This window comes from Ictidomys tridecemlineatus, unplaced genomic scaffold (assembly GCF_052094955.1).
Source record: "Ictidomys tridecemlineatus isolate mIctTri1 unplaced genomic scaffold, mIctTri1.hap1 Scaffold_462, whole genome shotgun sequence".
NCBI lineage: Eukaryota > Metazoa > Chordata > Mammalia > Rodentia > Sciuridae > Ictidomys > Ictidomys tridecemlineatus.
In genome coordinates this window covers 109,162-131,439 of record NW_027522997.1, presented here as the reverse complement: position 1 = coordinate 131,439, position 22,278 = coordinate 109,162, and the positions used below count along the sequence as shown (strand labels likewise).

At 41.7% G+C, this 22,278-nt stretch overlaps 1 long non-coding RNA gene across 1 annotated transcript; it reads left to right on the top strand.

Moving 5' to 3' along the window:
- The first annotated feature begins 254 nt into the window (after positions 1 to 254).
- LOC144373730 (uncharacterized) lies at positions 255 to 14,229 on the top strand. Its single transcript, XR_013433291.1, has 3 exons — positions 255 to 443; positions 11,026 to 12,093; positions 12,587 to 14,229. It is a non-coding gene; the product is annotated as an uncharacterized LOC144373730 (long non-coding RNA).
- Positions 14,230 to 22,278: the final 8,049 nt, after the last annotated feature.

The following is a 22,278-nucleotide window of genomic DNA, read 5'->3' as shown; positions in this document are numbered from 1 at the left end:
AGGCCTGAGCTCCAGGGGAGGAAGTAGCTGTCCCCAGTGTGGGTTCTGGGGCTTCTGTCTCTGTGCCAAGCCTCCATTCCTCACAGCCTCCTGAGTGGGTGGGTGAATGAAGCAGGTGGGAGAGGCCAGCTGGGGGTCAGCCCACTGGACTGTCTCTGACAGGGACTGGTCTCTGGAGGCCCCTACCTGGGATCAGGCCACACCAGACCCTGGGCCTTACCATCTGCTGCTAACCTACCTCTTCATAGGTGTTACCCAGGAGGGCTCCGCCCAGCCCTCCCTTGGAGCCGACCAGGAAGTCCCATCTGTGCTACAGAGACTGCTGGGCCCTGAGGCTCCAGGCCCTTCTTCAGGGGACTTTGACAGCCCCACCCCCGGCCCCAGGGAACCACTGGCATTTCAGGAGGCTGGCCCCCAGGATCCAGAAGCCTCAGGCACACCAGGTAAGCCCTGCAGGGAACTGGCTGCAAGGACACATCCTGTGCTGACCCTGTCCTGGCCAAGGAATGTCCTTGGGCTCTGAATTTGCACATGGCCACCCCAGCGTTCTCAGCATGGTGTCAGTTAGGTGTAGGTCTGGCCCAGTGTCTCTCTCAGGACCAAGAGTAAGGCAGCTTCGTCTTGTCTGTCACCACCACCAGCTGTGACAGATTGGTGCCCACAGGGGATGGAGAGGCAAAGGCTAGGGATGGCATCTCTGTGGGAGGCTGCTGGATCAGAGTGGCCACAGAGTTCTGGTGTCCAGGAACGCGGTGATGGAGCAAACCCCTGGTGTTGCTTGGCCTGCCTTGGCACTGGTGTTCACTTTCCCTGCTGCTGCTTTGGGGAGCAAGCCGAGCCCCTTCCCATCCTGGGCTCCCTTTCCCTCCACTCATTCCCTGTGTCCTGCCTAAAGATGGAGGGGTTCCCCTAAGTTCAGCCTCCATCCAGCCCTGTCCTTGGAGGCCCAGCACATTGCCCCTCCCTGCCCACCCAAGTGCTGGCTCCAGCCTGAGATGCCTCAGTTCACCTGCAGCCAGCCTCAGGGCCCTGGAGAACCTCCCCAAGGGCACCACCGCCTGCTCTAAGTGACCACCTGGTCACCCTAAGCCCTACTTTTCTAGCCAGTCTGCTAGGCTATCCTCTGTTTTGTCCCTGGCCACTGATAGAGTGGGCCTTGTCTGTGTGCTATGGCCACAATACAACTTGTAGTGCTGGGTGACGTCACCTGCAGTCTCTCCTGCCCATAGGAAGCTGCCAGAGCCTATGGCACCCATGGCGTGGGATATAGCCACTTTCCTGGGTCACCGACCTATGCTGTCAGGATGTTACCTGGATGGTAGCCTAGCTGCTGGGCAGGGACACTGAAGTGGGTGTCCCTGGTGGGTCAGGTGCCTGCAGAATGGACCCCAGCCAGCATGCACATGCTGAGCCATGGGCTGAACCTGGGCTTTGGGGCAGTCTCACCCATGGCCCCCAGGTCCCTGCAAGCAGTGGTCTTGCTGAGCATACACACACCCTGGCCTGGTGATGTGGGGGACAGCTGGCCAGTGCAGGGCCGAGGAGGGTCCCTTGAGCCCCAGCCCAGCTCTGTCTCACGAGGTTCCTCATCTCCCAGCAGCTGAGATCCCAGAGGTGCCACAGCCTCTCATCCAGGAAGTCCTGGAGCAGGAGACGGTGACTGGTTCTGGGGTCCAGGGACAGACCGTCCCCATCCGGTAACCTCCCCCAGTTAACTGAGTCATGAGATGGGGGCAGTCTTGCCAAGGACAGCTCATGGGTGGGCAGGTCCATCCACTCTGGCCGTGTGGTACTCAGAGGTAATGGGGTGGTCCTGTGGCCTCCTGTGCACTCCTTGACTGCCCCAGGCCAAGCCAGTAGGCAGGAAAGAAGGCCAACCTTAGGGAAGGAGGCGCAGGAAACCCCCACAGCAAGGACCAGGGTCTTCCATCTGCACACCTCATCCCCCCGCATGTGGGGAAAGCCTAGGACCCCATCTTGTCACCTCTAGCCAGCAGAAGCTCACCTAGCTCTGTGATTCCAGGGTGGAGGGTGCTGCCTGGCCAGGGGCAGGTGCCGGGCAGATGCTCTGGGATGTCCACAGCCATGTAATCACAGAGACCACACAAAGGACCTATGTGTACCAGCCCATGTGCTAATTAATTAGACAAATAGAATTTGTTAATTAATTAGACACCAATTAATAAGACACCAAATAGAATTCACACATGTGCAATTAATTAGACACAGTGTAGGCACTGGGCAGATCACCTCCCCTGAGCCCTGGTAGCAAGGGATGCTGATATGTTTCTCTACCATCATGAGACCATACCTAGAGCCCACTCTGAGTGGGAGGCCAGTGAGAGCCCCCAGCATGTATGGATTGGCAAGCTTGCTCCTCCTGCCCACCCCTCCAGGGCCCAGCTTGGACCTCTCACAGGTACAAAGCAGGGGAAGGTAGGTGGTGATCTGGGGACCATGGCCTCAGGGGGTACTCAGGGCTGAGCCAGGACACATCTGATCAACAGCAGCCCTGAGACTTTAGTGACCTGGCCCACACACCTGCAGGTTAAGCCACCTAGGAATGGAGGGAGCATCCTAAGACTCTGGGGGTGGGACAGATTCATAGCAGGACCCAGCCCAGGATGGTCATCCACCCTGATGTCAGGAGTGTGACCCAATCTGCAGAGAAGGGACACACCTTCACACACACAAACCACCCACCCAACACCGAAAGTCGAGTTGATGTCACTGCGTCTCGGGCAGCAAAGGTGACTTCCCCAGCGTGGTGTAGCTGTGCATTGTGTAGCAGCAGGGTGTGGTGGCTGCCATCAGCAGTGATGGTCCAGTCGTTGTCAGGCTGTACCATAGTTCCGTTGATGTACCAGGTGGCTTTGCCCACTGGCAGGGCCTCTCTGAGCACACAGGAAAAGCAAGCCTGTGTGCCGGCTTGCACCACCACATCCTTGGGGGCCTCCAGGACTTCCAGGCGCCAGCCTGCAGTCAGGGGTGGAATGAATGCTGGTGTGTAGGAGGGTCCAGAGAGGGCAAGCCCAGCATGGCCCACTGGGTCTCCCACTGAGTGGGAGTGGACAGAGACCCCATCTCCACCAGCTCTCCCTACCTGCAGAGCCCCACGCTGGAGGGGCCTGGGAGACACATTCCCTGCACTGGAAGCTGCACTCCAGTCCTGGGAGCGCTGCCCAGCCCCTGGAGGAGTCTTGGAGACCCCCTTCAGGCTCCCCACATCTCACTCCATTCCCTAGCCGCTTGTCTCAAAGACTGATATCCTGCCTCCAGCCAACTCTCCAGGCCCTGCCCTCTCCCAGGTGTTCACAGCCCGCAGACTCACACCACCCAGCCGGCTCAGTCACAGGCATAGACAAAACCTGTCCTCATGTCCCAACAGCACGCCTGGCCCTGCTGCTGTGCAGGTACACTCCCCCCATGGCCCTGCTGATGGAGGCCTCCCTGGTCCTCGGCCCCTGTCCCCACTCCCTCTCGGGTTCTCTTGGTCATGGGTCCCCCAGAAGCACAAGCTCAGCAGCAGCATACCCTGATCAGGCAGCTGTGCAGGACCCTAGCACTCTCCCAGAGGCCACCAGCCCAGGTGGAGGACTCTCCTGCAAGCTGCTCCTGTCCCAGGCCCCATCCCCTGAGTGAGCAGTCCAGACAACTCTTTTTGGAGGTAGAGTGGGGGTTCCCAAGGAGCAACTTCCCTTCTGGTGGGAGAGTCCTGGAAGCCACCTTGGGCTGCCCAGAAAGTGGCCCAACCTCCTGTGGGAGAGGTCTCACCGACCTCCGCCCCGTCAGCTCTCATTGCCATTACCTCTGACGGTGAGGAAAGCAGACGTGACCATGTCCCCAGCCAGGAAAGTCACCCGACAACTGTCCTGTGGCCTCAGGTTTTTGAGCAGCAGTAGGTGTCGCAGGCCGTTCTCGAAATATACCACCTCCGCGTTCTCCGAGGTGTGCACGGGCTCATCGTCCAACAGCCAGGTGTAGGAAGCCACCTCAGGCTGGGACAGCTAGCACTCAAACAAGGCCTCCCCGCCCTCAGGCACATCCACATTCTCCAGGCCCTGGACCACAGTGTTCTTGGCTGTAGGGAGAGCAAGGCTCAGGGACTGCTGACCTCACTGTCCCTTGGGAGAGCCAGCATTTTCAGGAGGGCGGCACCCAGGCCTGTAGTGTTCCCTCCACACCCTGCCCACCCTTTGGGCCCCTCACATCAACAGTGGTCTCCTGACCACAGGAAACTCACAGGTGTTCACAGACCGCAGACTCACACCACCCAGCCAGCTCAGTCACAGGCATGGACAACCCTGTCCTCGTGTCCCAATAGCACTCCTGGCCCTGCTACTGCTCACGTACATTCCCCCCATAGCCCTGCTGATGGAGGCCTCCCTGGTCCTCGGCCCCTGTCCCCTCCTCCCTTTCAGGTTCTCTTGGCCATGGTTCCTCCCAGAAGCACAAGCTCAGCAGCAGCATGCCCTGATCCAGCAGCAGTGCAGGCCTAGGGCAGGTTGCCTGCCACCTCCCAGGCCTGTTCCCACTATGTAGGTCCCCTAATCAAAACAGTCCAATAACACACATTGAAACTAATGCATTAATAAATATATTCCCAACAAAGAAAAGTACAGAACCAAGCAGATTCACAGTTGAATTTCATCAAATCTTTAAAGAATTAACAATGATGTTCCTCAAATTATTTATGAGATAGAAAGGGGTGAGAAGGTCCATTTCCAAATTCATTCTGAGAAGCCAGTATTAACCTAATACAAAAACCATATGAAAATACAATAAGGAAATAAAATTAGAGACTTATATTCTTGATAGGTATAAATGCAAAAATCCTTCATGAAATACTTGCAAACCACATTCAACAACATTAAAAAATCATAATAATGGTCAAAATGGTTTCATTCTCAAGAGACAGGAATGCTTTCACATACACAAATCAATAAAAATAATATACCACACAAATAGAAACAAGGACAAAAATCACATAACCATCTTAATAGATGCATTAAAAACCTTTGACAAAACGAAAAACTTTTTTGTTAAAAACCATGAAGAAATTAGGGATAGAAGAAATTTACTTCAACATAAATATATGATAAAACCAAAGCCAACATTATACTGAAGGGAAAAAAATCAAAAGCATTTTCTCCCAAATCAGGAAGAACAGGATGTCTACTTTCCCTGCTTATGTTCAATATAGTATGCAAACTTTTAGCCAGAGCAATTAATAAAGAGAAAGAAATAAAAGAGATTAAAATGGAAATGAAGAAATCAAATCATCCCTGTTTGCAGGTGATATGATCCTATGTCCAAAGGCTATAAAGCCTCTACCAAGACTTCTAGGTCCAATAAATTGAGCAAAGTAGCACAATACAAAATGAACATATAGAAATCAGAAGCCTTTCTATTCACCAATAATGAACCTTATGAGAAAAAAATAAAGAAAATAATTACATTCATAATAGCCTCAATAAAATAAAATAAAATACTTAGGGATCAATACAAGAAAGTGAAAGAGCTCTATAAGGAAAATTACAGAACACTGAACACTATAAGTTGAAGAAGGCACAAGAAGACCTCCTATGTTCATGGATAGGCAGAATTAACATTATGAAAACTGACATATTACCAAAAGCAATGTACAGACTCCATGTGACTCCCATAAATTCTTCACAGAAATAGAAAACACATTCCTGAAATTCACATAGAAGTAAAAATGATTCAAAATAACAAAAGCATTTCTGAGCAAAATAAAAGCAATGTTTGAGGCATCTTCATACCTGATGTCAAACTAGACTACAGAGATATCATAACAATAAACAGCATAAAAACAGACACATAAATCATGGGATAGAATAAAAGACACACAGACAAACCTACTCAGATACACACTTCCTGATCCTTCACAGAGGTGCCAACAACGCACATTGTTGCTTGAAAATGGTGCTTGAAAAATAAAAAGTGGATCCCTATCTCTTACCCCATAAAGTCAACCCAAAGCGGGTCAAGGAGCTAGGTATAAAATCAGAAACCTTGTAGCTACTAGAAGAAAACATAAGAAAAATACTTCAACATGTATGCATAGGTAATTAATTCCTGAATAGGACTTGATAGTACAGGAAATAATAGCAAGAATTAATAAGGTATGACATTTCATTTAAAAGGTTCTGCACAGCAAAGAAAACAAGAATGTAGAGAGCCTACAGAATGGGAGAAAAATCTTTGCCAGTTACTCTCCTGACAAAGGATTAATAACCAGCATATACAAATAACTCAAAAATTAAATACAAAATTACATAAATAAATATAATAATCCAGTCAATAAATGATCACATGCACTGACACTTCTCAGAATAAATACAAATGTCCAACAAGTATATGGGAAAAAAAAAGTTCCAGCTTTTTAGAGACCAGGGAAATGCAATCCAAAACTACATTGAGATTCCACGTAACTCCACTCCAAATGGCAATCAAGAGTACCAATAACAATGAATGCTGCTGAGGATACAGGGAGAAACTGTACTCCCACTTGGTGGAAATGTAAATTGGTACAGCCGCTTTGCAAATCAGGGTGGAGTTTCCTCAAAAAGCTAAAAAATAGAATTACTCTCTACCACCTCTTGGAATTTATCTGAAAGATTTAAAAGCAGCATACTTTAAAGATACATGCATACTCAGTTTTATAGCAGAACCATTCACAATAGTCAAGGCAAGAAGTCAACCTAGGTTGTCTGTCAACAGATGACTGAACACAGAAAAATGCAGTCAGTGTATACAATGGAGTTTGGTTTTTTTTTTTCCCCAATCATAAAGAATGATGAAATCATGTTATTTGAAAGAAAATGGATGGAACTGGAAAGCATCCTGTTACACAAAATAAGCCAAACCCAGAAAGACAAATGTTGCATGTTTTCTCTCATGTGGAAGCTAAACAGAGAAAAGGAGAAAAAAAAATGAACAACATGTTATGCTAAGAAGACTCTTAGGGTAGAGGAGGGGACCATGGGAGGACGCAGAGGAGGGCAAGGAGAGACAACAGGAAGTGAAAGTGATCACGTTATACTATGCTCATGTGCTAAGACGCCCCAGTGAAACCCATTATCCTGTACAATTTTTATGCACTGATAAGATACATAAATTAAAAACTATAAAACATACAAAAAACAGCTCAACAGAAATCTAGGACTCAGAAATAAAGAGTAGCAATGGTAGCTGGTTCAATTTTTAGAAATAATGACAGAAATATGTTGATTCTTGACATGATTACCAGTCATCCATTAAACCCGAAGGGAATTCTGGGTTTAGATCAATAGTAAAGTGGAGAAAATCAAAATTGAGGAATTTGTTTCTTATACTCACATTAGCACTTATTGCCTTGGATGACCTCATTGTCTAAAACGACTTTAGCTCATGTGATATTTTTTTAGCATTTAATGGGAGGAAATTTCCTGCAGAATAGCCAGCTACTATTATTTTTGCATTAATGTCAACACCGATCATTGTGCTCTGACTCCTGACAGTTTTTACCTTCCGATAAATAATAGATAGCTATTTTTAATGCAAGCAGTTATAAAATGGTTCTTACAGTTAAAAACTTGCCAAATTATTTTCATCTATTTTAGAGTGTTCTCAAGGATTAGAAATATGACTGATTGTAAAGTTAGCACTAACAATTATGTCTCTAACTTATCCAGTTTATCAGCAATATCTTTTTATACTTCTGCTCATATATTTTGAACTTCCCTGTGAATTACATGGAGGTTTTAAATAGTTTGCTTTTGTTGTAAAAATTATTAAAGAGTATTAACTTTTTATATGTTATATATTTCAAAAGAGTCCTTATAAAAACTGTTTGTAGGGAGAACACCAAAATTTATTTAAGATCATTCAAAGACATTAAATACTTGCTAAGGAAACTAGGTTACTAATTGGGTGATAGGCTATAGAAATTTAAAATGTTGGTAAATTATATTTAATCATGATTCAACTATTTAGTCATAGTTTATTTTCTTACTTTGTTATAAAATGTAGTGGTCTTAGTAGAGCAAATTATCATTAGGACAAGTTATTGGGGTTATTTTAAAACTTTGGTTGTATTATTAAAGAATTTTTTTAAGCCCTAGCTATTTTTATCTGATGAAATTAAACTGATTGAGGTAAAAAAAAAAAGAAAAATTACATTAGTTTAGTTGCCTAAAATCCATCTGTGCTCTAATCATGTAAGCACTTAAAATGTAAGAGCCCATCTCTCAGAAAATATTAGAAAGCTGCAATAAATATAATTATGCAAAAATTTTTAGTTAAACTTTTGTTAAACATAAATATTAATGAGTTTATTTATCATCTTTATGGAGAGGCAAAATAGTGGTTAAGATACAGAGGCTAGAGTGTCAATTTCAGATCTAATTCCTACTCTGCTATTTATTTATTCTCACCAAATCAACATATCAAAATTCCCAACTTCAACACCTTTGTTTATAAGATAATGAAAACAGTTCTCTGTAGCATATGTGGTTGTTGTGGGGATTCAGTGAGATATTTCATTTAAGGTATTTGGCCCAGTATCTGTCCTATAAGTGTTCTTTTAATGTCATCTACTATTACAAAAAGGTAGGTAGCATCTGGCTACAGAATAATAAAAATGCATCTCTTTAACTAACAAGCAGGAGAATGCACATAAGTTAACACATTTCATATGTAAACTATCATTTCCTAGTAAAGACAATATAACAAAGTAGAAATGATTCGATATGTAAATAACAACCTCTTTCATAAATAATAACTAATTAATTTTTCCAATAACATCAATCTTTAAGTCTGATATTGTCATTTCCTTGAACTTCCTCATGAATATCCTGACTTGCTTTAGACATGGCCTATTTCCTCACATCCCTCTATTATACTAGGATTTGAAATGAACTAAATCATATAGAATTTATACAGTGAACATTTTGTTAAATGTAACAGATGTATGGAAAACACACAACTTGATGGGGGCCCAAATCATTAATTTCTTCATAAGGGAGTTGCCATTCCCAGGTAACCATCTATGAATCCAGGGATGCAATTTATTTTTTATTTTTATTTGTTCTAATTAGGTCTATATGACATCAGAATGCATTTTGATTCATTGTACACAAGTGGAGCACAACTTTTCATTTATCTGGTTGTTGTACAAGATATAGTGTCGAACTATATGTGCAGGCATTCATGTACCTAGGGTAATGATGTCCCTCTCATTCCACCATCTTTCCTGCCCCCATGTCCCATCCCTCACCTCCCTTCCCTTTGCCCCATCAAAGCTCGTCCATTTTTCCCATGTTCTCCTGCCATTATGGATCAGCCTCCACTTATCAGAGAGATCATTCAGCCTTTGGTTTTGGGGGAAGCTTACTTCAATTAGCATGATAGTCTCCAGCTCCATCCATTTACTTGTAAATGCCATCATTTTATTCTCTTTTAATGCTGAGTAATATCCATTTGTGTATATATTCCACACTTTCTTTATCCAGGGATGCACTGTTAACTGCACCTCAGTTGGTCCTATCAGCAATCTGCTTCCTCATCGTCAAGCCCCAAAGATTAACCATTCCTCTGCCTCCTTATCAAGGGACTCACAGTCTATGCTTCCTTGTCTCTGGTACCCTTCACCCTACATTTCTCCCGGGAAGCCGAACCACTTTAATGACCTTTTGTGGAACTGCATTTATTGTCACTGTGTGTCCATATTCCACAGCATAAACATGTCATGGCTTCTTTATTCATCCTGTCCTTGATACAAGTGGGTTCCCGGCTGAATGTGTGTGTGTGTTATGACAATGCTGCTAGATCATTCCTACATGTGATGCACCGGGAACATATGCAGGACTTTGGCTGAGTTGATAGGAGTTGAGTTACTGAGTCACAAAGTCTTGGGGAGATTCCTAAGTTTAAATTCCTATATTTGGCTTGCATAGATACTTCAAGAAGGAACACATTTTGACAGAAGGGGATTTCCTGATCCTACATTTGACAGCTATGAAAAGAGTAATTTGTGTACAAAGTATCTTTCAAATGGGCCTAAGAAATACCAGTAAAGCAGCTAGTCTAGCTGCTGTGTGCTAGCCATTATGCTAGGTTTTGGGGGATAAAAAGGACAAAAGAGCCCTGAGTCAAACTTTCAAACAGCACAAAATCTAGCACAGGAGATAAATGCAAAATAAAACATCAAGCTGATGAGTTCATAGTTATGGATGAACTGGGCACTCTGAATTAGAGGAAGATGATCCAATGACATTGTATAAGAATGTCGTGGGTTCTAACTAAGAGCTCCAAAAAGACTTCCTCTCAGGACATTGAAGGAATGAATAACAACCAAATAGAAAAAGACAAGTCAGAAGGGCTTTCCAAATGTAAGAGACAGCAGGTGCTGTGAGCCCGTGAAGGTGAAGGTGGTAGCTCCCTGGCCGCCCGGGCTTGGTGGAGCTCTGAGTCACCAGACCTCAGAGAGACACAGAGAGGGGTCCAAACTCGGTTTTTGGTTATTGTTAAGGATTTGGGATAGTTTCCTATGAATTAAAAATTGTGGGAGGATTTTAATGTGGCAACAGGAAGAGGTGAAGAAGAGCTGCTATGTGGAGTGCAGATTGGATGAGGACCACCATGAATGCAGAGTTCTTAATGACAGAATTTCTGAAAAGGGGTGACAGTGTCTCAGACATGGGGTGACAGTGTCTCAGACATGGGGTGGAAGTGGAGAGGCTGAGAAGCTGATTGATTACAATAACATCTAGAAAAATCAATAGCGCTCGTTAAATGAGGCCACATTAAGAAATAGCTCATCACGGATATCCCAGTGTCTGGTTAGCTCAACTAGATGGGTAAATAACTGGTTAATTCTGGGAATGAAATCCCTCTAGTTTGGGATGTAGCTAATCTAATACAGTGCTCTCTTTCATCTATATTTACATCTTGGAATGAAATCCAAGATCAAATTTCCTGAGCTGTTTATTGCTCCCTTTGAAATGCTGTTTCTCCTGACAGGGACCCAGCGGCTGCCAATGTTATCTTGTCACTGACATCCATCTCAAGCCTTCCATCTTTTTACGACTACTGATTGTGTATTTCAGCATGAAACACATTTTGGGAGGTACTTAAAGAAAACATCTGTTGTATACGCATATGAGATAGATCAATGGTAATCACCCACTCACTCACTATCTACTGATCAGTTTGAATGCTCCTGAGATACCGTTATGAATTTCTTCTCATTTCATTTCCTCTGTGGGTTTGTTTTGGGTTCTGTTTATGATCATACACCTAATGGAAATACATCATCTTTGCGGAGCTGTCGCAGAGAGGCCTGTGACTGTTCAGTTTCAGTATGGTGGGAAATGTGAAACTGGATAACCCTACATAAGTAAACTTGTCTCCCAAGCCTATATCTGCATTTGGGGATTCGTTCAGTACCCAACTTGTAGTTTTGAAGCTGCAGGTGACTCATCTTATTCTAGGCAGAAACTATGTTTTGGATGACTTAAGATAGTTTGAGACAGGCACAGTGGTGTACCCAATTGGAATCCCAGTAACTCGGGAGACTGAGGCAGGAGGATCACAGGTTCAAGATAACATTCAGCAATGTATTGCAGTTCTCAGTGACTTAGCAAGACTCTGCAAAATCAATAAATAAAAAATAAAAAGGGCTGGAGATGCAGCTCACTGTTAAAACAACTCCCCCAGAGTTCAATCCCCAGTACGCAAATAAATACAATTTGTTCGTAAAAGCTAGAAATTCTTGACAAATGGAGAACTAAATGTATATCTTTATTTTCCTTTCCGTAGCTCCATTTTTCCTTTGGAAATTAATTTTGCATATCACTGACAGATTTCATTTTCTAAAGATACATCATGCGTCACTTTTTTAAATCAAAGGCAACAATGATGAGTCTTTCTGGCACACTGCACAGAACAGGAGTATGTCTAAGAAACCCTGCGACTTCTCTCACCCTGAAACACCACTTCATTTGCCTCTACCTCCCGGAAGGCTAGCTCTCCTGAATCAGCCAAGTCTATGCAATGCACCCTGCTCTCCTTCAACACTTGAATTTCTAGGTATGCACCTTTCCATTCCCATTGGTCCTTAAAAGGCCTTCACCCCTCCAAACACATCCCATGTCTCCAGGCTGAGATGAAATCCTAACTCCTCCGTTAGATCTCCATAATTATCCCAGCTCATCTCGATCACTGACTTCTTCAGTTACCTTAATTGCATACCTAATCCAGTTTGTTACCTTAAGCAATTAGTTGATTTTCGGGGCAACATTTTAATCATTAATGGATATTATCTTCGATGCCTGACAAAAGGGGACTCATTCTTATCTAACTACAGTCTGTACACAATGCTACCCCGGCTCTGCATAGAGAGGAAGTCCAATGATTGACTGACAGATTGACTGGACCCCTCTGAGATGTTTATTAAACACAATTCGGTAATTTGGCTGTGTTATTGCTTTCAAAGTTACATGTACCCTGAAGGATATAAAACATTCCATTTGTGTTGTCTAATCTTTCCTTGTAATACTGTCATATAATTTTTTTATTTCAGCAAGGAGAGAGAGAGCCAGAAATGGAAGAAACTGCAAATGGAAGTCACTGAACCATTTGGAAATTCAAAGTTATTGAGAGAAAAAGCTGCGAAGATTAGTCACACTCTTCCTGCCGCTCTGACGTGGCATGTGGCATGAAGATTTCCCCTTGGACTCTGTCACTGAAGAGAAGAGCCACAAATGCACAGGAAGATGCCACCCAATAATTGCCACTCACAATGTCAGGGATAGGTAGGATTCTGTGTTTTCAGAACTGAATGTCAACATATATGCATATATTGAATAGATGCCTCTTAGAAAGTATTAATTTGCCATTGCTACTGTGGCATCAAGAGATGACTTTTTACATAACATATTCACTTATGTGTTTTTTCTGGGGTGGGGGTTGGGTACCAGGGACTGAACTCAGGGGCACTTGACCACTGAGCCACCTCCCCAGCCCTCTTTTGTATTTAATTTAGTGACAGGATCCCACTGAATTGCTTAGCACCTCACCATTGCTGAGACTGGCTTTGAACTCCTGATCCTCCTGCTTCAGCCTCCCAAACTGCTGGGATTACAGGTGTGTGCCACTGTGCCTGGCCCACTTGTGTGTTTAGTTGTTACATACTAAGTCCCTGCCTTGTATTAAAGCAAAATTCCTGAACAAAGAAAACTGACTATGCCTTTACTTCATTAAACTCCAAATACAAGCAAAATGTAACGCACCATTTCTGATAAATGCTTACAATAGACAAAACCCAAACTTAACCCCAGCCAATCAGGAGTGGCCAAATAACATATGCTTATGCACCTGCAGATTTTCTAATATGATAAACCAAAAAGGGAGATTCTGCTACTACAACCAGATAATTACTTTATTTTGCTTCCTTATTCGCCCTACAAACACTCTCCTGTAGCACCTGACATTGGAACCCTAAACCTACTTAGGCTGGCTGTTTCCCAGTTCATGAATTGCTCCTTACTCCACTGAATGCTTTAGGATGTTATTGTGTCTGGGTTATTTTTTTTTCTTTCTTTCTTTTACATGTGACAAAAAACAATGATGGTTGCTAGAGATACAGCAGAGAACAGGGAAGCAACACTCAGACTTACTGTCCAGAGGTGCAGAGAGAGAAACAGTAAAGAAACTAATCTAAAAGGTGATAAATGGAGGTTATTTCATTTATGGAAAATTAACAAGTGCCATCATAGAAAATGACAGGCAGAATCTGCTGAACATATTCTTTGAGGAAATATAGTTTATCTGATCCCTGAGGAATAACAAGCAACTGGCTGTGCAGAGACTATTTTTTTATGTTATTTACTAAATAGGTTTATAGCAGTTATATGGGACATGAAACAAACTTTTTTTTTAAATGTACTGAGAACACAGCCTGCTCTTGTGGTCTCAGCTCATAGCCTCTTCAACAAGACTGCCCTGTGATGTGGACAGTTGGTTATTGGTTGCTTATCAAAGTCCTTGTGGAAATAAATATAAAAACAATCATAATTGAAGATTTAATGAGTGAAATAAATTTTTTATGCCTCCTGATTTATTTTTCTACTCAATCCACTGGTTCTTTTGAGGGTACTTTCCTATTCCTTATGATATACATTTTCTTTATCTAAAACTGACCTAATGCTTAAATGATCATAATTAAGCTGGGAAATATAACTCTAGGAGTGAAGGTGTTTGTATTCTGGTTCAATCTTTTATCACTTAGTAGTTCCGTGGCTGACGGCTCTCAAAATCCTTCCTTTGTAAAGAACCAAGTTAGTCAGATTTTCATTGCTATAACAAAACACCTAAGGTAAATCAACTTAATAAACTGGTTTACAGTTTAGAAGTTTCAGTATGTGACTGACAGACCCCATTGCTTTTGGACCTGGGGAGGCAAGTACATCACTGCAGGAGTGTGTGGCAGAAGTGTGTTTATCTCATGGCCTGAAAAATAGAAACAGCCAGAGACCAGCATCCCACAATGCCCTTTAGGGGCATGGCGCCAGAGACCTAACACCATCTACCAAGTCCCACCTCCCAGTGATGCTGTAGACCAGAATCACGTCTTGAACATGTGGCTCATTGGGGCACATTACAAATCCAAACAGTAGCGGGAACTGAATCACCTCCAAATCAACGTGCATCATCATCCTAGGGCACTTGCCAACCCTGCTCTGGAAGGCCATAGGATTTAACATGTCTCCAGAGCCACCGCGGAGGGGTGACAGGAGAAGAACAGGGAGAGCTTAGAGCTCTCTCTTCTCCCTCCATAAAGTAAGGCCTGGCCTTCTACACTGGATATGCTGGGCTTCTGAATGTGGCTTAATTAGGAGAACAGGTTCTGTGCCTTAAATTCCTTTGTAAACCATTAGACTAAGTGATTTGATGAATCCAGCGTCTAACTGTAGGTTAAGGTTCCATGGTCTTCAAAACTAAGATTAAAATTAAGATCATTTGAGTAAGAGGAAATTAAATGAACTGGAAATTATAAGATCCAGTGCTAACAAGATTGGCTTAACCTTTTTCAAAGAGTTGGGACCCTTTATTTGAAAAAGATCCGGATGGGAACATAAAGATAGTCCAAAGCACAGATCAGCGCAGACACAAGCCAAGATGAGTTTCCCTCCAGGCATGGGCACACCACGGACCAGCAACCGCCAGGAAATTATAACTGTTTGCATCCTAGCCACCTGGGGTGTCCCCAGGTCACACCCTCAGGGCCTAGCACTGACCTGCACCCTATACCGGGCTGATCTTTGGGTTTTACCTTGTCATCTGCATTTTTTAAAATTTAAAGACTCACTTTAATTAACCACATGAAAATTTATGTGACACTACAGGCAAGTAGATGATAACTTTGACTAGGATTTGAAAACTTTATTCTTGACCATAATTTCTCCCTCAAATAGGCGTGTTATTCCTACAACAAATGGAACCTCTGATCAATTTATGCAGAGATTCCATGAATATTCACTTTGCATATAGTACATAATAGCAAATAAGAGATTGTCATGGTTACTGAATTTCTGTAACAATGAATGGCAGTAATTTGAAGGAACACTACTACATCTGTAGTTCATTTTCAGCAACATTAGACAAATATACAAGCTCAGTGAGGTGGTACAAACCTGTAATCCCATCTGCTTGGAGGCTGGGGCAGGAGGATCTCAAATTCAAGGCCAACCTCAGGAAGTTAGTGAGACTCTACATCAAAATAAAAAGTATAAAAGGCTAGAAATGTAGATCAGTGGTAAAGCACCCCTGAAATTAATCCCTATTTTCAAAACAGAATATATATATATATATATATATATATATCTCCAACACAATCCTTGTAAAAAAGATATTATTGAGTGCTGAGCTTTTGAAATAAAGCCAATTTCATACAAGACATCTGCTCTAAAGATTGTCTTTTTGTTATACAGCATTTTAAAAGATAGAGTAAGAGGGGAAAAGAAAACAGGAACTTTAAAAATTAAATTACAAAAAAATATTTTGCACCAATTTGTTCTCTAGAAAATATAGAGAACAGCATTTTAAAAGATAGAGTAAGAGGGAAAAGAAAACAGGAACTTTAAAAATTGAATTACAAAAAAATATTTTGCACCAATTTGTTCTCTAGAAAATATAGAGAACATACATTTTCTCTTTTATCTCAAGAGATAAAAAGTTCATCTCAAAAAGAACAAATGTTTTCATGCTTCAAATGAGCCCTTAAGAAATATCCTTTCTTCAAATGAATTTTTTCCCAGTTGACTTTAATTAAGTTTAGAATAGTGTACCTGGATACAAAAAAGTGAATGCAAATCAAATTACTGTCTAGACCAACAAGTGCTAACATTTCCCCTTACAGCTGTACCCTGCTCTCAATGTTTTCATGGAAACATTCACCTAAATCAAATTTCTGATAATCAATCACACTTTAAGTGCACTGGGAGAATTTGTAATTTAAAGGACTCTCCCATGATAAACTCTGAAGTAGAACTAATAATACTTGGAGTTTACACAATCTTTAACTGCTTTCATTATTGTATATATCACTCTTTACACTTAACAAATCTGCCTAAAAGGAGGAGCACATAGACAAGACAACTGGAGGAGCATCTTTCCATGCATCTAGGAAGAGATGTCAGCTAAACTTGCAGAAGGGTTATTCATCCCCAGTGGCACCATCATTTCGTGTGTATTAGTCAGTGTTCTCTTACTATAACAGATACCCGAGATGACCAGCTTAATAAGATAAAAGGTTTATTTTCACTCACAGTTTTAAAATTCTACTTCATGATCTAACAGACCCATTACTTTTAGGACTTTGAGGTTGGTGGGGAAGTAGCACATTGTGGGTACATGGGGCAAAGCCTTTCAGCTCATGATCTGGATGTATAAGAGAGGAGGAGGAGGGCTGGGATCTCACTATTTTCTTCAAGGGCATGCTCCCCATAACTGGAAGACCCCACACTAGGCCCCACCTCTGTTAATCACTCCCCAATAGCTTCAAACTGGGGATTGGCCTTCTCCATATGGGCCTTTGGGGGCCATTCAGATCCAAACTACAACACTCCCCAAAACTGTACACAGGTGTCTGCTGCCAGTGACCCCTCAGAGCCCACCAGGGCCACAGCTCCAGTTGCTCGGGTTGGGCTCATATCCTAGGGCACTGAGGGCATGAAAACACTCTAAGGATGCATCACAGAACTAGGGATTGGGTTGCTATGGGGAGAACTCAAGGAAGAAGGGCTGTGTTCTGGGTTGCTACTCTCAGGAATGGAAGGACCAATTCTGTGACGTGAACATTGCCCTAACCCCCACCTAGAGAAGAGAAGACCAGATGCTGGGGCCATGATGGATGGAAGGCCCCACTCAGGGGGGAGTGTGACATTTGGTATTTTGTGGGCAGTGTCCCTGTATGGTGGGCAGGACAGGAATAACAAGTGGTTTTATTTCTTTCTTGTTCTGTCATGTTTAAAACAATGTGGGCATGTCCTAAGAGTGCTTATAGTCAGCAGGGGAATGTCAAGTCCTAGGACAGCAGATGAAACACCAAGTTCCCACGGTGGTACCCCACCCAGCCATCTCCTAGATGCCAGGGGGGACTTTACTCTTTCTTGCTGTCCATGTGTTCAAATTTATGGATAGCACTATACCAAAAATATTCTGCCCCAATGTGTTCCCTGGGAAACACAGAGGAGGTACGTTAGGTTGCATTTAAATCCCTAAGTCTGCGTGTATCACTTATCTGACTAGGTCTAACTCTTCAAATGCCTCCAACAGTTGTATACATTAATTTAATTAATTTGCACTAATGATAAGCATAAGTGTCTACATATTTTTGTTTCCCTAAATATCCTCATTTCAAAAATGCTGCACCTGCTTACTACATACTCTTGTCTCTCAAATTTAAAGGTTGTACATTATAGTCACTGGAATTCCACAGCCATTCCACAGCCGGGCACCTTAATTCACAAATTATCCAAAATTTGTTTTCAAAATCCTCTTTGTTTTTAATACATACCCTTTTGTGCAATATTAAATAATGTGATTTCCCAGTGTTCAGTACCAAGCTATTTTATTTTACACTTGTTGATTGAGACTTATTGAGTGCACTGTGGTATGTACTGTGCCAAGCACTTTCCATAACATAGCTGATTTAGGCTCTGAACAGACCTGTCGATCCACTTTCAGTGTGGTTTAGAGACACTGCCTACTCCTTCAATTCACAAAGTAGGGGCAGAGAGATACACTTGAACACAGGCTATCTAATTTCTGAACCCAGACCTTCAAACACTGTTAAAAAAATAATAACTGAGCATTTTATCCTGGGCAAAACGTACAACACTATATTATTTCTGAATTCCAATATCTCAAGTTTCTACATACAAACAAGTTCAGAGAAAAGAGGAAACACGTTTGAAATAGGTTCCTTAAGGATCCTCCTGAGAAACCGATTGAGGTAGATTTTTTAAGGCATGTATAATTTCCTTCTGGCAAGATGGTGGGAGCAATGATGAACACAGAGGATAAGGTGTCGTGGAGGAAGAAGCTATTTCTGTTGGGGAACCCAGCTAGAATAGTTTAGCTGGAGTTGGGGGAAAATATTGGGAGAATATAGAGCCAAAAAAGGTAAAAATGAAGTCATTAGCAGAAATCACTGCCTAGGAAACACTTAGATGTTTCCTTTTAAGTAAAAGTACAAGGATTTTATGTTGGGTTTCCTTAAATTTAACCAGAAAAGAAAAAAAAAGACAAAGAGGAGAATAAGCAGATAAACCCCTTTTTTCTACAAATCAACTTTTATTTTGCACCTTCTGTGTGTATTTGATCAGTGTCAACTGCCAAATATTTCATATAAGCAAAGCAAACAGCCCCATGAGGACCCACTAGAGCCATCACTCCATGGTGGTCTGGTCTCAGAGTAACACAGTTTTGTTATCAAACACAGAATTTTTAGGCTGTGGACAGCATCACAGAACTGCACACAAGACTGCCATCCAGATGTGATTTAAAAGTCATTACCCTTGGACGACTGAGCTGTCATTGGCCTAAGTCATCTCTGGCTCCTGTTTCTACACTTGTCTCATGACCATATGTATTTAAAAAAAAAAGAAAAAAAGCCTTATTTTCATTCTTGCCTGTCATCTAGATGACTTTTGAAATTAAATTACTTTTCTAAATGAATTCCTCTCTCCGGCTTGATGATTGAAAAATATCCACAATATCTTTCCCTTGCGAATTATTCACTGAATCCTTGTACTACTTTATTGAGAAGTAAAGTAATCTTGTCATATCATGTGTGGTTTCCCCTTAGAATAATGTTGTCACAGCCTAACCTCCTCGCTTGTTCACCTCTTCCTATGTTTTAAAAAAATATATATATATATATATATATATATATATATATATATATAAAGTATATATATATATATTTTTTTCTTAACCTTTATTAGAAAGCCAAAGAATTGGGAATTTAGATGTCCTGAGAGCAATGGAAAACCTCTGATTCCCAATACTAATGTTTTGTTTAGTTTCCATCATCCACATGTGCAACATTGTGAGGCAAAAGTTGGTGTTTCTACTTGCTCCAAGACTTTTCCATAAGACTTAGTCATACAATGGATTCCAAATCACTCACCTGTATTAATTGAATCTGGTTACCTGCTGTATGCAAAGTTAGTAACTAACTGTCTTCATCCATCTGTGCTGCTATAACTAAATACTTGAAATTGGGTAACTAATAAAGACCAGAAGTTTATTCCTTACAGTTCCAACTGAGAAGTCTGAAATCAATATGCTGACAGGCTTCAGGCATGGTGAGGGCTGCTATTCCTTCTTTCATGATCCTGCCTTACAAACTGTGTCCTCTGGAGGTCAAACTTCCTATTCTCATATGCAAGAAGTGGAAGACTGACAAGAAGAGCCTGGTGAGTTCCCAGGGGTCCTTTGATGTGGTGCTATTCCATCCATTAAGGTGGAGCTTTCTTGGCCGCATCCCCTCTGAATGCCTCCCCTCTTAAACTCTTGCTTTGGGGAGTGAGTTTCAACATGCATTTTGGAGGGGACACCACAAACACTCAAACTGTAGCCCTCTTTGTCCCTCACAATCAAGCACTGAAACACTGGAGGATTATACCAGAAAACCCAACACAAAGGAAACAGAATGTAATTTTTGTGCTTTATTCTGGGAGAGACTAATAGGAGACTGGAAGAGGACTGATGTCTATCTCCAAAAATAAATTGCATGAGTCTCTTCATTTCTCTTGATCTAAGGGGTAAAAATGCATGACACGATGTATAACCTATGCAATGCCTAGAATCACTTCCTTGGGAACTGGATTGGGAACTCAAAGGTAAGTCAAGCATTAAAACCTTGAGGTAATGGTATGGAAACACTGGGAGCTCCTAGTACATGACATAGTCCTCGAGACCATTCACGGACTCCTTCAAGCAAACTCTTCCAGGTGCCACAAGCACACTAGGAACAAGAGAGACAGAGTCTGCTCTTATGAGATCTATTTTATAATAGATGGGCAACACAGTCTACAGAGGTACACAGGGGCATTAATACTAAAATGCAGACTGTGATAAAAAACCATGAATGAAATATACTTGTTGCTACCTACAAAAGAGGAAAATTCAGCCCTCATTCATAATAATGTTTCAGCTGTAATTTGCACGAGCAGACCATGAGGTTACCAAAGCAATAGGCCAATTATACTTTTCCTGTTGTATTTTTGTATTATTTTTATAACTATGATCCTCAATATAGATCATTACCACTGGGATGATTAGGTAGGGGACTATGAAGAAATCAATATAAACAGAATTTTGAATATTGCCCAAACAAGCAATTTAGATATTAGACCTGCTGAAAATTTATTTAGAGCACCAACAACCTCTGATTCAACACAAATATGTATCACAGAACCCAATCACCAGCTGGGAGTTAGTATATTTTGTTTTTCATTAAGATTTTTTTCTTTTTCTTTCTTTTCTTTTCTTTTTCTTTTTCTTTTTTTTTTTTTTTTTACTTTTTCAAAGAGAAATGATTCATTAGTGCCCTTGTTTCTTTACTTTTTGAAGGGGACTTCATTTCATGGAGCACTCGGTGAATGGCTTAATACATTTTTATATAATCTTTAGCATGACACCTGTGTCCAAGGTACAAAAGCAACTACGGGAATTCCACATCATACAATAGTTCAGGTAATTTAAGACTGCATACTTAAAAAGAGCACACTACAGGGACACAGCCATGTCAATGTTCATAGCAGCACAATTCACAACAGCTACACTGTGTAACCAACCTAGATGCCCTTCAGTGAATGAAAGGATAAAAAAAGTGGCATATATACACAATGGAATATTACTCAGCAATAAAAGAGAATAAAATCATGACATTTGCAGGTAAATGGATGGAGTTAGAGAAGATAATGCTAAGTGAAGTTAGCCAATCCCCCAAAACCAAATGCTGAATGTTTTCTCTGATATAAGGAGGCTGATTCATAGTGGGGTAGGGAGGGGGAGCATGGGAGGAATAGATGAACTGTAGATAGGGCAGAGGGTTGGGAGGGGAAAGGGAGGGCATGGGGTTAGAAAAGATGGTGAAATGTGATGTACATTATAATCCAAAGTACAGGTATGAAGACACAAATTGGTATGAATATACTTTGTATACAACTGGAGATATGAAAAATTGTGCTCTATTTGTGTAATAAGAATTGTAATGCATTCCACTGTCATATATAAATTTTTAAAAATTAATTAAAAAATGACCAATGTTTGAGGAGATAATTATGTTTGGCCCTACTTGAACATTTTGTTATGTATACATGATTCAAAACATTATATGGCACCCAATTTACATGGATACTTTTTATACTTTTATGCATCAGTTAAAAGTAAATTAAAAGACAAAAGATCAGCATATTGTAATTTCCACTTAAAATTATTTATTAAAATTGGTCTTCCTTACTTTATTCTAATTTATCAACCTCTATAGAGTTATTCCTGATTTTGAGTTGCTGCATTAGAGCATTAGAAAGTAATTTTCTCATTTATATGATACTAAAATCATTCTGTGCTATTTATTTGAAAAATGTTACATGGAGACATAATTAATTGCCTTCATAGAACCAAGAAATTTCCTTGAAAACAGGTGCAACCAAAAGTCTGTGTTACTTATATTCATTACATTTAGGGTGAATTTATAGC